The 6,825-nt window shown below is 37.4% G+C and overlaps 1 protein-coding gene across 1 annotated transcript in view; it reads left to right on the top strand.

Annotated features, from left to right (window-relative positions):
* LOC100749082 (golgin subfamily A member 4) overlaps positions 1–6,825 on the top strand; it is a 62,037-nt gene that overhangs the window by 22,797 nt on the left and 32,415 nt on the right. The gene's annotated exons all lie outside the window — the stretch shown is intronic.

Raw genomic sequence — 6,825 nt, 5'->3', positions numbered from 1 at the left:
GCTGCTGCTGCTGCTGCCGCTGGCTGATCGATCTAAAAGCGACCCGCTGCTACTTTCATTTTCTCACGTTTCGCGTGTCTTCGACTCGAATCGATACCATGCTAGTTAGTCTAGCTTATCGCTTTGAAAAGTAAAATTCTGGCACATTAAAGGTAAAATACATAATGTAACGATAGGAATAGCAAAGCGTAAATATTCGACATTAGTCAATATCACGTTCGTAGCAAATGGATCGGATGAATAATAAAATATTCGCGAGAGAATTGAATAAACCACCGCGTGTTGTGTCACGAGGAATAGTGTAACGCATAACGTAATGTAGAGTAACACCATTATCATCCTGCTCATCTCTACAGTTTGGTCTCGTGTCACGTACCGTCCGTGACTAGTAACAAGTAGACGAGCTATCGTGACGTCATCGTTATCAGTAGGGTACTGAATTAGGTCGTATATCGCGCGCATATCCTCTTCCCTTGGTCCATTTCGAACGGTAAACACAGCACAGGGGGTTGATTTAAAGGATCGTTCGCATTTCTGACGATTCTTTGTCACGCGATCCGTTGATAAAAAAAAGATATCGAACGTATGTTTTTCATATTGTATTGTCTTTTGTTTAGAAATTTACATTTCGAATGTAACATAAGAAAATTGTACTGATATAAAAATGTTTAAATCTTTGAAAAGTATATAATCGTAGTTCTATAAAAGTTAAATACATTCATTTTCTTATTGTTTCTTGAAGGTATACTGCTCCAAGAACACTAATTTACGAAAATAACAAAAAGACATAATACACATTTAAACAGAATAATAATAATAATTAAGCGACAGTTGTACATTTTATAGATATATTATATACTATACAAACTAAATCTCGAGAAATTGGCATAGCATTAGAATATCAATTTAATTTCATACATTGTACTAATTTACAGAACGTTTCTTTCAACTATTTATTTCGAAATGAAATGACTACAAAGCTATAATAGCCAGAGCGAGTAAACAACATGTACATACCACGATATTGTACGCGACGTTTAACCGTTTGAACTACCAATGAGGTCAAGGACACGGGCGAAGTCGATCTATGATATAACATTATCTCCTGAATGCGTCTAATACATACTATAAAGAGCAAGCCTGAAAGTGCATTCACAAAAATTCCAACATTTCACCTGAAAAGGTACATGAACCTCGACAGAAATAACCTAACGCAACCTCGGGTCAATATCGCAACGGACCCTTGAAGAACAGAGTGTTTTTAAGGTGGATAGTAGCGAGTGTGGCGCTGTTCAGGCAAAAGGTTAGTAGAGAAGCGCCGGATTGATTTTCTCTGGCCAGCGTACACTGTGACGTGACAGAATGATATTATCCACTCTGAGCAACGTGCTGCTCTTTACGATCGAACCCGCACTAAAGGTACTCCTTCCATTATGAACTACGACGAAAGTTTCCCCTTGATCTAGCGTACGTTTCTCGAATCGGTCGAACGGATTGAGAAACATGGAAAATTCATACGCTCGAGTATTATACGTAAAAGTTTTTATTGTCGACGTCGAAGGTTTAAGAAACAAGTAAGAACTTTATTCGAATCTACGTAGAGGCGAAAGAGGCTTTGAATTTCCGGCACATGGAGCGGCTTGACAACGTCGCATGATCTTTCGCAATGTTGCCAGCGCCTCGAGTGACGTCACAAGACATACGACTCCCGAACGAGTACGTAAAGCAGCTCGCCGGCAAAGCCAAACTTACGCTCGGAAAAGTACAACGCTCTCTTTGTTACTCGATAGGAATAATCGGAGATCGCATCTACCCGCTTCGTTTGCACTTATTGTTAGTGAAATGCAGAAACTACGTCCTCCACGCTCTGTGCCTGTATTCGCTTCGATAAAACCGTAGCTTCCAGAAAAATCTCCACGAATAGCGTCGTAATTCACGAACCGATAATTATAGGTTATAATACGCTTCTTGAATATAAGATCCGTTAAAGTCTTTAGTAAATGTATTCAGAGTGATTTAAGAAAGTATTTGAACAATCTTAGAAACTTTTTATGTACATATCGTACAAAGCATTTTGAAATCTCATTAACACTGTAACGAGACGCGAAGATTATCGCGTAGAAATTCTAACGTATTTATTGAAAGAGCATACACTTCGTAAAGATCGTCAGAATATTTGAACAATCAACTATTCGTTATATGTATCAATAAGTCACAATATTTAACGAGATGAATTGCACGTTCAAGATTACTATTTATGCCGTGTACCAATTCTTCATTAAATGCATGTTTGTAACAAATGTTTTGTAATCTCTATATACATTTTCGAACTGGTTTCATATGCATATAATGCATATAATATATTCATAAAAAGATTCTGTGGTAGGTGTCTGAATATATTCGTGAGCATTTGTAAATCATTCTAAAAATCTTTATTATTTGTTATAAATGTTTTTTACGTTTTATTACAAATTACAATATTACTTCTGGCGATCTTTTAACGATGATTTTTTGATGAATTTCAAGAGTTTCGTGGGAAATGATAGACGAGGAATATTATGTACATGATTACGCCTCACGGTATCGACGATTCGTGATGTTTTCCCGCGCAAGGAAAGAGAAGGTTAGCTCGTCGCGTTTTTGCGCGTTACCAACAGCGTAACAAACCACACCGTTAAGGAATCTTTAAATTCCGTTACGTAATGGTTCTGCAGCGATAACCCTATGACACGTACCAGGTGTGTCCGGATATTTATTCTCGACTTATATCATCAAATATTAAGTATTTAAGAAATTACGACCCTCCCTGTTAAAATTCTCGTTTGCACTGCTCGGCTCTTGTATCATCGCTGATAATCTATGAATGATACCAAGTGTTTTGCAAGATTGTAAACATAACATTCATTCACGTGACCAGCCGCCTATTGAAAAAATCTTCCGCTCGAAGTAGATTATCGAGGATACAGATACCGCAAACTCTAGTAATGCGCGATATGTAAAACCATTTTTATTAGCAAGTATACTTTTTGAACGTTTATCTTTCTGTCCTATACATATGTTACAAGTTCGTATATATGAATAGAAATTTTATCTCATAAACTAACTTTACCTATTTGACTCGCAAAGATATTCGAACGCGTGCTATAGAAAATATTCATGGATGTTTTATGTGCGTTTTGCGAAACTTTTTGAAACATCGCTGACACTGTAACGAGGCTATCGTTATTACATTATATCAAAATATGAAATCAATCAGAATTTAGAGATTACGACACATTCCTTGCAAACATATTCTTAATAAAAATCTAATACATAGGATAAACAGCGTCAACATGTAAATAGCGCTAAATATAGTTCCACTAAATATCGTTACGTACCAACATGATCGATACTTGACTATTCAAATATTTCGATGATCTTTGCAGAGTGTATGTTTACGATAAATGCCTCGTAACATTTATATACATTTCCTTGTTATATATCATTTCAATTTCTACTAAAATAACGATGATTGTCGTATCCCATTAAATAGCTGAATGAAATGAAATTGTAAAATATTTCGTATTACACGCATAATATATTCACTGGAAGTTTGTATAAGTGTTCAAATATTATCGTGAGTCATCGTACATGTTTTTCAGTAATCTCGCAGTATTACATAACGTTCGATGGTAACAAGAGACGCATCTATCCGATCGTACATCCACATAATTGCATTTCACTGCACTCGTGACGCTGTGCAGACAAATTAGAAATTAAAGCATATTAAAGAAGGCGTCATCGAGCCAGACACGTCTACCGCGTGTCTCGGCGAAGCGGAAATAATTTTGCAGCGCGTCGCGCTAGATAAAGTCGCCCTATCAGTCGCCCCTATGAAATATGGTAGCCTAGTGCGGCTGATACTTGTCGCTATTATACACACGATATTTTTGTAAGTGTGCGTACCATCAATATGCAACGTGCCATGCAAAATTGTCGCACGAGCATACTCGGCAAAGTAATTATGTAAATATTGCGCTGACACAGAACGTGCAAGGGTTAATGGATAAAATCGTATCATCGAGTAGACTGACAAAGTTATTTGTCCCTTGTCTGTAAATAGATATTCGACGCGTTTCATGTGTTTCGAGAGATTAACGGCGAACTATTGCAGCCTTGCACATGGCCGTGTTATCGACAAACTGGTCGTATTAAAATTACCAATTGGCTAAATTTGCGGCCGGTTGTTTGACACACTTGCACGGATGCTTATGCAAAGCATCCGGATACTTTAGTCGATTTTATAGTAACAAGCATGTGAATTTTAGCAAAACGTACAAATTAATATCAAATAGGATAATCGGTTGACTCATAATCTACGATATTGATACGTACAATTTCATTTGTTTTATTATCAAAATTGTTGTTACGTAGGAGAATTTATTAGTGCTGATAGCTCGTAACTCGCGACTCGTTAAATTTCGCTGATAATATTGGTTCGACCGTGCCGATCGAGTTGCAATAGTAGAAACTAATATACCTTCGAACGAAACTATGCGGTCATTCATTTTTTCTCCGTTTCAGCTCGCACGAATTGTATAACGTTGCCGGTAAAATTTTTTCTCTGACTGCATCGCTGCATCTAAGCTTTGCGTTACGAAGTCATGTCGTACTATGATGTCAGAGTGATGTCATTTCTTTGTAGATACTCGATATTTGTACATTGTGTAAAACTTTGCCGTGAATATTATAAATAATTTACAATTGCGTTTCTTTTTTTAAACTCGTCGCAACGGAATAAATATGCATCTGCGCGCATGCATAATCATGCCGCTTGTATTGCTTGTATCGCGTTAAAAACGATAGGAACACTTTTAGAATAAGTCGAAGCGAGCTAATGAAAACGCCTATGTATAAACAGCCCGGTGTTCGTTAGTTAGAAATTTGGAGAATTTTCACCAGCGTCTGGTTATTTTTGACTTATGCGCACACGTGAAACGTTACTTCCACAGATTACGTGATTTTTTATCGCGTTTTAACAGCGCAAGATATAAAATCGATTTCACCATCGCGTACGATGTTACAGATGACGAAAAGATACATACTATCGCGAGTGATACGGTAATCACATAATTTAATATTTCGATAAGGTGATACTATCTTATCGTAGCTTTCTTTTTTCTTTTCTTTTATCGTTTTTCAAGGGGATTAATTTTTCTATTTAAGTTGCCAAGGTATTACAAAATACGGCATAATATCTCTACTATCGGTACGATCAATAAAATTAAAAGTGGTGAGAAAGAGTTCAACGACATGGATTTATCAGTGGTGATCTGTAGAGGATAATCTGAGGTTTCATCACGCGCAGTTCGTCGCGCTGTAACGACAGCAACGCAGTCAATAACCAAACTATCTACTCTAGATGCCAAGCCTCCTGTGACCGTTATCTCGTATTCCCTTATCGCGAAAAGCCCGATAAAATGGCACGCCATTATGCGATCATTGGATTCGTATTATGGTATGAATAGCCATTGTTTATATCGTTTGGCTTAAGCAATTTCGTTTAATTGCATCTGAACATTGCAATTCATACGCTTCGTTAACGAATCAAAGTCGTTGATCAACAACGATTATGATAAAGAAGATAAAATTGGTGAATGGCGGCGTTAAGATTGCCACGAAAAAAAACGAGAGAATCGTGTCTACGATATCTCGTACAATTGCTTTCGAACGGAATCTTTTAAATCGTCAGTTTGTTATGTAAAAGATTAGCAAGGCGATTGTAAAATAAAAGTGAAATGTTATCGGTTGAATAGGTTTGAAAATTAGTTAGCGAAATATCCTATAAATATACTGTTTAGTATAAATCAAAATATATAATGCATAAATTAATATGGAAAATGTAACACAGTTCGATCGTTTGCATAATGCAAAAGGAAAGCAAACTGAGAAGATTAACGTAATTGGAATCTGCAGCGACAACTTGTCGAGAATGAAAAAGGCGTGTTTTTAAATTCTAATTATTACGTAACGGTAGGTATAACGTAATGCTAATTATGTTATAAATATATAGCCGACTGCTTAGAACTGTATACACACTAGAGTCAGTTGTGAGGTAGTAACTAGCATTGCTATACGTGTTTGTGCGTTATACTGTCTCAGTTAAGTACATTAACAAACATCGAGCACAATTAGAGCGTAATCGGATTTTAGATTCCAGTTCATATTCTGTTAATTAAACCAACAAGGACGATATACGGTTGTATTTCTTAGTAGGCACCATTTTACCAGGCGAACTAAAAATCCAGATACCACATGCAGATTAGAATGGGTGGAGCCCTTTTCAATTTTTCTACGTGCACGTACATGTGCATACGTGCGTATATATGTATATATGTGTATATATATATATATATATATATGTATAATACAGCAAAAGATCGCGTCGCAAACTCGAATTAAAAACAGTAACAAAAGTAACCTGCAGGAGGTATCCAGCCGGCTGAATAATCGTCGGTTTAATCCGCCAATAAATTATAAGATCCCATCCATATTCAGTAAAATCGAAGAGTAGTTCGTTAACAGCATTTTCTCGAGTGTAAAGTGGACCTCTCGTTGCGAAGAGTGGGTACGGAGCGCGAGTGCGCGCGCGTGTTATCGTCATCTTTTTTTCCTCGGTTCTCTCTTCCCTCTCTGTCTCACTTACTCTATGTTCGCATTCGAGTCCCGGTCGCTGACTACGTGTCCCCTAGGGCAGGCAGCCGGTACGCATGCGCAGCTTCGCGATTATGACGTCATGCACCATGACGCCACAACGCCCGATTGGCGGAGCGCGTCGTAGCCGCC

This window comes from Bombus impatiens, unplaced genomic scaffold (assembly GCF_000188095.3).
Source record: "Bombus impatiens unplaced genomic scaffold, BIMP_2.2 scf_0225, whole genome shotgun sequence".
Taxonomy (NCBI): domain Eukaryota; kingdom Metazoa; phylum Arthropoda; class Insecta; order Hymenoptera; family Apidae; genus Bombus; species Bombus impatiens.
This window is presented reverse-complemented; position numbering and strand designations above follow the sequence as displayed.